The sequence below is a fragment of the Tyto alba genome, unplaced genomic scaffold (genome assembly GCF_018691265.1).
Source record: "Tyto alba isolate M040663 unplaced genomic scaffold, T.alba_DEE_v4.0 Super-Scaffold_23, whole genome shotgun sequence".
NCBI lineage: Eukaryota > Metazoa > Chordata > Aves > Strigiformes > Tytonidae > Tyto > Tyto alba.
The window spans coordinates 9,914,661-9,922,764 of NW_024881297.1; the positions used below are offsets into that span (position 1 = coordinate 9,914,661).

The 8,104-nt window shown below is 55.1% G+C and overlaps 1 long non-coding RNA gene across 1 annotated transcript; it reads right to left on the bottom strand.

Annotated features, from left to right (window-relative positions):
* Positions 1-6,070: 6,070 nt before the first annotated feature.
* Positions 6,071-7,826, bottom strand: LOC116963843. Its single transcript, XR_006165688.1, has 3 exons — positions 7,763-7,826; positions 7,428-7,501; positions 6,071-6,377 (listed from the first exon to the last, which is right to left on the bottom strand). It is a non-coding gene; the product is annotated as an uncharacterized LOC116963843 (long non-coding RNA).
* Positions 7,827-8,104: the final 278 nt, after the last annotated feature.

The following is an 8,104-nucleotide window of genomic DNA, read 5'->3' on the forward strand; positions in this document are numbered from 1 at the left end:
CAATGGAAAATCTTGACACACAAGTGTAATATTGAAAAGGCCACAATACTGCGTATTTAGTTTAGATTTGTAATTGCGATTGATATTCTCTTGCAGTTTTTACTCCAGGAGTATTTTCAGCTTCAGAGAAGCAGAGTGCTTCTAACCTGGGGGTGTCAGCGGGGCAATAGGATGACTAATATATGTGACACTGTTACACAGCTGGCGTTGCAGAAGTATTTGGCACAAAAAAGATCAGGCTGCATGTACGCATTTTAGTTACAGCTTACTGCCTAGAGTGTAAGGTAGCAATGTTGTTTTACAGTGTATGAGAGTGATTCTGCCTCAGTTGAAAGAAGATTGAGGTGTGATGAAATGCCAGCCAGAAGTGCCTACAGATACCTCAAAATAAAGAACTACACATGTTCTGAGATGTTGGTCTATTGTATTTGGCCTTCATCTGAGCACAGTGCTTTCCCATATCGAGGAAAGGCTTGTAATTTTGAAATGAGAGGAAAGGTGGAGCAGTATCTTCTTCCCAGAAAGAAAATGAACCGCATTCATTGTTATACTGGGCCTTTCTCTCGTAATTGCAGGAGGGTTTCCTCCTTCAGATGTGCAGGGTACCATTGGTAAATGGCTTCTGTTTTTTCTTTACTTGACCGAGGGCAGTTTAAAGATTGTCATGCCTAAAACATACACCTGGTTGAGATCTCACTGGGTGAGATCTGGCACAAAACCTAACGGAGCAGCCTGGCACCAGCAGCCAGGTCAGCTGCTGATTCCCCCTGGGCAAGAAAACTTGCTCACAAACACCCATAGGCATATTTGGCAGGGCAAAGGAGGGAAGAAGGGATCTGGAGGGGTGAAGGGAGGGTTGGTGTCAGAGCTTCCTTCCCAGGGATTCAGGGTTTGGAGGTGTATGAATCAAAGAGTCTTTTCTAAAGATGAGAACTGAATATCCCTGGCAATGTCTCTGTTGCTTTTTAAAAAAAGCAACTTTTTTTTTTTTTTTTCAACTTAACCTTCTGAGTTTTCTCAGTTGAATCTGAACATCGGTCAGAGCTTTCTTAATGTGAAGTCCAAGGCCTTATAAATCTATCGGTGAGGACGTTTAAAATGTTGGTACAGAACGAAGTGTCCGTTTCCAGGTGGATAACGGGGCTGTTTGTGCTCACGCGTGTCCGTGTGCAGGAGGACCCCCCCTTAAATAAAGCCGGGCTCAGGCAGCAGAGCTGGGCTCAGGCGGCTGCTGAGCTGGGATGATGAGGGCATTTGCAACAGAAGCAATTTGGGGAGACAGGAAAGGGCGGAGGAGGTACGCTGGGTGTTGAAATGTTCCCCTGAGCAGCATCTCTTCTTCAGGCAGCTCAGTCACGGGTGGGAGCCTGGGGGACCACGCTCCACATGGCTGTCCCTGGCTGTTTGTACCTCTGTCTGTGCCTCCATCGGCCTCAGACTGGTTTCAAAAGTGTCTTAAGCCCACTTCAAACCAATGGAACAGGTAGAGGAAGGGCCTGACTGTGAACATATCCCCACGGATTATGTGCAGTGAAGCAGCTGAGAGGGGACAGACCCCATGTGTGTCCCACATGAGGGAAAAGGCAGAAAAATCACACATGTACCAGAAAGCCTGCCCCAGGCAAGAGGTTTTATTAATGCTCCATCCTCGAGAAAAGCATCAGTCAGAGTTTGTGCCTTATTTGACGCCAGAGAACCCAGCCAAAAGACTCGAATCTGAGGGAAGTCAGCTTCTGCTGATCCACTGCTGCTCTGCCTCCCCACTGCGGTACCCCTGAGGCCGAGCTTTGAAAATGACTGCTGTGGTGCTGCTGGGGAAATAAATCGCTTCTTGCTGAAGTTTGAGGTGAATGGCTGTTTTGTTGGGCACGTCATACTCCCAGTGTCCTGGGAGTAAGATACTCAAAAATGTTACCGGTTCAGCTTTTGAGAGGTGCTGCCAGGTGGGGCAGAGTGGGTCCCCTGGTCTGAGCACTCTCCTAGGACTTGGAAGACTTCTTTACAGTTCCTCATCCATCCCAAACTTCTCTTGTTTTCCTCTGCTGTAAGGTGGGGTAGCAGCATGTGCCTGCCTCCTGGGGATGTTTTGGGGATCAGTATGCTAAATACCGTGAGGCACTCTGATACTACCAGAGGGGCAAGAGCACTGAACGGCCATAAAGATCCAGAGAGAGTTGTAAAACTCTAGGGGAAAAAAAAAAAAAAAAAAAAAAAAAAAAAAAAAAAAAAACCCAAACAAACAAACAAAGATCAAAAAAACACCAGTCTATTGGGACACAGTGTTAAATACACCGTCACTCACCCCCAGCGTGGTTTTCCCTTTTCTGCATGCTCTCTTCCATGCATTGCCACTGCTTTTGCAATTCGAGCCTCCAACGTGTACCAAGCGGGACTAACTGCAGCACACGCAAACGTTGCAGTTTGGATCAGGTGTTTTCCTTCCCAGAGCACCGCTGCCTTGGCACTAGAAACCGTGTAAGCGATGTGTTTTGCAAAAATAAATAGATAAAGGGGCAAATGAAAATGTCGTATACATAAATATGCCACAATAAGTTTAGTCTTTGGATCAAAGTGCTCAAAATGACACAGCTTTGAAACAAAAAAGTAGGAATCAAAATTACACAACCCTGTGTATCAGCTCGGATGCCAGCTGTTTAACTGAGGCGTACGTACCGTGGCTGATTAAATGAAAACGTTTTAACAGCTGTCTAAAAAAGGAAAACCCTCTCCTCATCTTCCCCAGGGCTGCCTGGTACCCCAGCCCTGTGGGGTGCCCACGGGAGCGGCCGCTTGGCTCCAGCCCACGTGTGGGGGGGTCACCGGGCACACAGGGCTGCTCTGGGCTCAGCCAAAGGACAAGCAATAAGATCCTTGACGACGTCCAGACCTCACCAGCTCTGGGTGCCATTGATTTGCAAACCTTGTGCTTGGTTTGCTTTTTTACCCGTTGGCTGGCTGGCTCTAACCCAGACTCCTAAACGAGTTAAAAGTAGTGCTGGGTAATTCAGGGGGACAAAGCGGCTCAGCAGGTTGAGGGGAGAGGTGCTGATTTTCATACCCGAGCCAAACGCAACCCGACCTCCCCAGCGGGGAAGAGGCTTTATGGAAGAGATAAAGCTTTAGGTGTGTGGTGGGTGGTCTCTGGTGGCTGCGCCTCTGCCAGTCTGCAGAACCAGCTGGGAACTGTCCTCCAGCCCTGGGGCCAAGCGGCACTGCGTGACTGCTAATCCCCTCCTCTCTTCCCCTCCCTCCCCAAAACTGCGTGGGCACAACCAAACTGCCTGTTTGGAGCAGATACAGTCAGTCCCCAGCCCACGGCCAAGCAATGCTTGGGAGGGTGTTTGTCTGCTCCAGCCAGCATGGCAGAGGCAGAGGCAGAGCCGCCCGTGGCTGGGCTGGTGTCCCCATCCTGCTGCATTTGCTGGTGCGGGCACAGCCAGGAGGTGCTGAGCTGTGACACTAGCCCGAGCGCTGGGGGGGGGGGGGGGGGGGGGCCTGCACAAGGTGGCCTCTCAGGATCCCATCCCCTCAGCTATACTGGGAGGACGGTGATACTCTTTCTTGTAGCTCAGGTGTTGCCACAAGCCCCAGCACTGGTTTTTAGCAGCCTGGGCCACATCGGCCATCATCCCCCCCTCCAAAGACAACCTCCCTGGCTGTGGGAGGTGAGTGCTTGCAACAGATGCTATGCAAAAAAAAAAAAAAAAAAAAAAAAGCAAAGGATGTCACCTTTTGAAATTGTAATGCCTTCCTAACCTGGGCAGAGAGACAAGGGCCGGACACGTCACCCCTCCACTGCCCCCAGCCCGCTGCTGACATCCACCTTGTGCCTGCCGATGGATGGAAGCTGAAACGAAAAGTGGTTTAAATTGCAGCCAGGCGGGAAGGTAACAGGGAGCAGGCAGCCACCCCAGCTGTCACACAAGATCATGGGTCAGTTAGGAAGGGGATGACCCTGCTGGGCCTCCCCCCGCGGCGATGTCCCTTCTCCATGAGGAAGGAAAGGTTTGCAGGCATCTTCGCATAAGGTATTTAAGTAAAAGAAACTTGAGAGAGTGATGTATGAAGGCACCAGGCAAGTCCATTCACAGCCATTTTTAAAGATGCTGCATTTTAAGAATGTACGCTTAAAGAATCTGTATTTCTAAAATGAAGAGCAACCAGGAAAGAAATCTTACAACACAGGATGTAAAAACAATTCCAAAATGTGACACCTTCTGCTTTTCTGGGGGTTTGGGGGTTTGTTTTGTTTTGTTTTTTCCTTAGTGTCTGTTGTGTGTAACTGTGTGTGTGTTTGTGTGCACCTGTGGGATGGAGGCTGTTATTACACTAAGGTTTGTACAAGCCCTCCTCATCCCATTCTTCTTTGGCCCATGGGGCTTCACGTGGCTGCCCGGCGGGCGCTGACAAGCATGTGGCTGCCAGAAGCCCCCTGACAAGAGTTGTAGCCATCACCAGGGTGGGAATGGGACCTGGACACAGCTCACTCACCGCTGCACTTCCACCAGTTCTGCTCACAAAATAAGGCAAATAAACTGAACTGAGTTTCACTTGCTTAAGAGCTGTAACCACTGCTGCCATAAAATGTTGCCATTGTCGTAACATGAGACTTTTTCCGTGGCTTTCCCTCCCCATCTGGCACGGGCTGGCTTGCCCAGCTATGTTTGACACAGTGGTGAATGGCTTTGTTAAATACAAAGCTACCTCCCTGTAAAATGCACCACCCCCCCCCAAAAAAAAAAAATGCATGTTCTCCGTGTTAAGTTTATCCCACCTACTTCCATAGCTTTCCCTCCAAAGTGTTGTGGTGCCGCAGGCAAAAGAAAAGCTGTGGAGGTTTCGAGTGAGCAGGTGGGTAAGAAAGGGCTTTCCACCGTGCAATGAGCCCCCCTCAGACCCAGCAAGCCACGCACGTGTGCCCACACGCAGCCTGAGAGGACTCGATCCCCAAATGCCACCCACGAGGGGACAAGGGGAGCCCGTGCCAGCCGCTGCGCGACATCTCCTGTGTGTGCCCGGTGGCAAAAACTAGGGGCAGTTCTGCAAGTACGACCCAACCTCGGGCCTTCTGGTGGCTCTTTGTGCCTCGTGGTTTTGCCGACCGGGGGCGATGCTTTGGCTCGTCGTCCTGAACGAACTTTTCCGTTGCCCAGAGGCCATCTGGGGCCAGCACAGCGGTGGTGTCTCTAGGGAGGGGGGCTCACGTTGCTGGCCATGACCCTGCGATCTGCAGAAGAGGTGTCCAGCTCTTCGAGACGGGGGGGGGGGGGGGTGGGGGGGTGATTTGTGTCCGGGGTTTGGAGGCTGCAGCGGGGTTCCACGGGCTGCTGATACCTGCACCCGCTCCCCCCGCCCCGGTAGCCCCCTCTGCCCTGGCCCCTGACCCGTTCGCTCGGGGGGAGCAAAGGGGCCTTCCCGGTGCGTGGTGAGAGTCCCCTCGTGCAGGGGGGGGAATTGCCGCCCCCCACCCCCAAAAAAAAAAACGCGGCCCGAGTGCCGCCGGGGCAGCGCGGCCGCCCCTCTCCGTGGCCTCGGGGCGGGCGCTGCGGGGCTCCGCGTCCCTTCGCCGGGGGGGTGGGGGGTGGGGGTGCCGGCCCCGCCGCACGGCTGTCACCGCCGCCTCCTCCCCGTTATTTACATCCGTCTTTAGCAGTCTAATTACCCGCTTTATTGCTTTCGCCCGGGGGAAGCCCGGGGACGGCGGCGCAGGGGAGGACCCTCCCCGTAAGCCCCCGCTGCGCTCCGCACCGCCCGGGGGGACGAGGGACACACACACACACACACACACACACACACACACAGCTCAGCCGGGGGTCCCCCCTCTCCGCCCGATTTTCAGCCGGATTTCGGGCGGGGAGGGGCGGAGCAGGTCGCCTCCGGAGGCGGCCGGGACATCCCCCTATCCCCCCCCGCTCCATCCTCGGGGGTGGGGGGACCGAGGAAGCCCCCCCGGCATTCCCGCGCTGGGGAGGGAGACTTCATGGTGTTGCCCCAACGCGACCTGCACCAACGGAGGGGAAAAATAAAAAAAAAAATAAAAAAAAAAAAACAACAACCACGACAGAATAGATGGATTTTCAGATAAGCAGCGGAGGTAATTTATTGGCCTTTATGCTCTTCCGATGGAGTGGGGGAGAGGCGGCGAGATCGTGTCTGTACCATCATTAAGCGGGTTTACTCCGCCTCAGCCAAAAGGGGCTCCCCCCCGGCCCCGGGATACCCCCGGCCGAGCACGGAGCCGAGCCCCGGGGCCGCCCCCGGCCTGGGCCCGACGCCACGGTGAGGGGCCTCCGCCCCGGGGTGGGGGGGAGGGGAGCCCCAGCCTCTCTCCCCGCTCATCCAGGTTGTCCGCGGCGCATTCGCTCTTCCAAACTCATCTAAATTACATCAATAACAGAGCGCACTCTTTAATGAGCTCTCAACTTTAAAGACTTGAAGGATATTAACAAGCCGCTTGACAAATGGTGCTTAGAAGCACATTAAAGACGCTGCTAATGGAGCGCATAATGACGGCTAATTTTCGATCAGATATAAATTAGAGCCCCAACAGTTATTTGCCTTAAGGACTTTATGTAAATGATCCTGTTCTGTATAAACGGGGAGGCGAGGCGAGGCGAGCCCCGCCGCGCTGATGCTGAGCGGCGCCGGACGGGGCGCGCAGCCCCCAGCCCCGCCCGCCGCGCAAACCCCGCGGAGCTGCGCGGGGCACCGCGCTTGCTCATGCAGCCCCCCCCACACACATACACACCCCCCCTCCCTTTCCTCCGCGCCGAGCAGAGAAGCACCACCCCACCCCCCACACACACACCCTCCCCCAAAAACGCCGCGCCCCACGGGCGCTCGGCGGCCAAGTGGCTTTGCTGGGGGAGGAGGAGCAGGAGGAGGCCGAAGGCTCCGGGAGTGCCCGCCGGGGAGGTCGGTGTCAAACACCCGCGGGGGCCGGGGCCGGGGCAGCAGCGTCCGGGCCGCGCAGCGCTGCTCTGCGCTCCGCGGGCGCGGAGGACCGGGGCCCACGCTGCCGGGGCTGGCAAGCGCCTTTTTTCTTCCTCCCTTGTTTTAGTTTGGGGGTTGTGTTGAGTTTTGGGGCAGGGTTTTGGGTTGTTTTTTTTTTGTTTTTTTTTTTTTTCTTTTTTTTTTTCTTTTTTTTTTTTTTTTTTTTTGGCAACAAGTGCCAGCTGGCGGGCCGGCCCCGGGAAGGCGTAACCCACCCCCAGCCTCAGGGATGCCTCCGGCACGGAGCAGCCGTGGGAGCAGGTCAGCAACGCCCCCGCCGCGGGAAGGGGGTCCCGCGTGCCTGTGGGAACCCGCAGAGTTTTCCTGGGGAACTTTTTTTTTTTTTTGGTGGCTGGTGGGTTGGGTTTCTTTTTCTTTTCTCCCCGCCCTGCTCTCTTGCGGGGTGTCCTCTTCCCTCCCCAAACTACACTTACCTTTGTGGTGCAGGTCCCCCCCCCGCCTCCCGCGCCGCCGGGCTCCGGGCTCGCTCTTGCGGGAGGGCTCTCACCTGCCAAAATATCAAGAACAATAAAGGGAGGAGGGGAGCGTTTTGTGTGTCCCCCCCCGTCCCCCCGACCTCCCCGGACAAGCACATCCCCCCACACCCTCCTCCGAGAGAGAAGTTTTGGAGAAAAAACGGCCACCCCCATCCTTCCCCGCGCCTCCCCCTGCAGCGACCCGCGGGCCGGGGCGCGCTGCCGCCCACCGGGGCGGGGAGGGGCGCGGGAGTTGCGCGGGCGCGGAGGGCCCCGACGGCGACCGTACTCACCCGGGCGGCCCCGGGGCTGCGCCTCCTGCTCCGCGCTCGCCGCCCCGATCCATCGATTTGTTCCTGGAAAAACGCGGCGCGTTCTTATAGCAGCTACCAGCAATTAATATTGCATTAACCCTATAAAAAAAAAAAAAAGGGGGGGGGGGAAGGGAAAAATCCGCGCCCTCTCAAAGCCATCTATTATTAACGCGAGGGTAATTGGAGACTCGAGACGTGGGGCGTGTGCGTGTCGTGGGGCAAGGCAGGCAAACACAGGCGTGACAGTGTGGCGGGAAGGAAGAGGAGCCGAGGGTGGCTAATATTTAATTTCAGGTCTGTGGTTTTCTAATTCGAGATTAA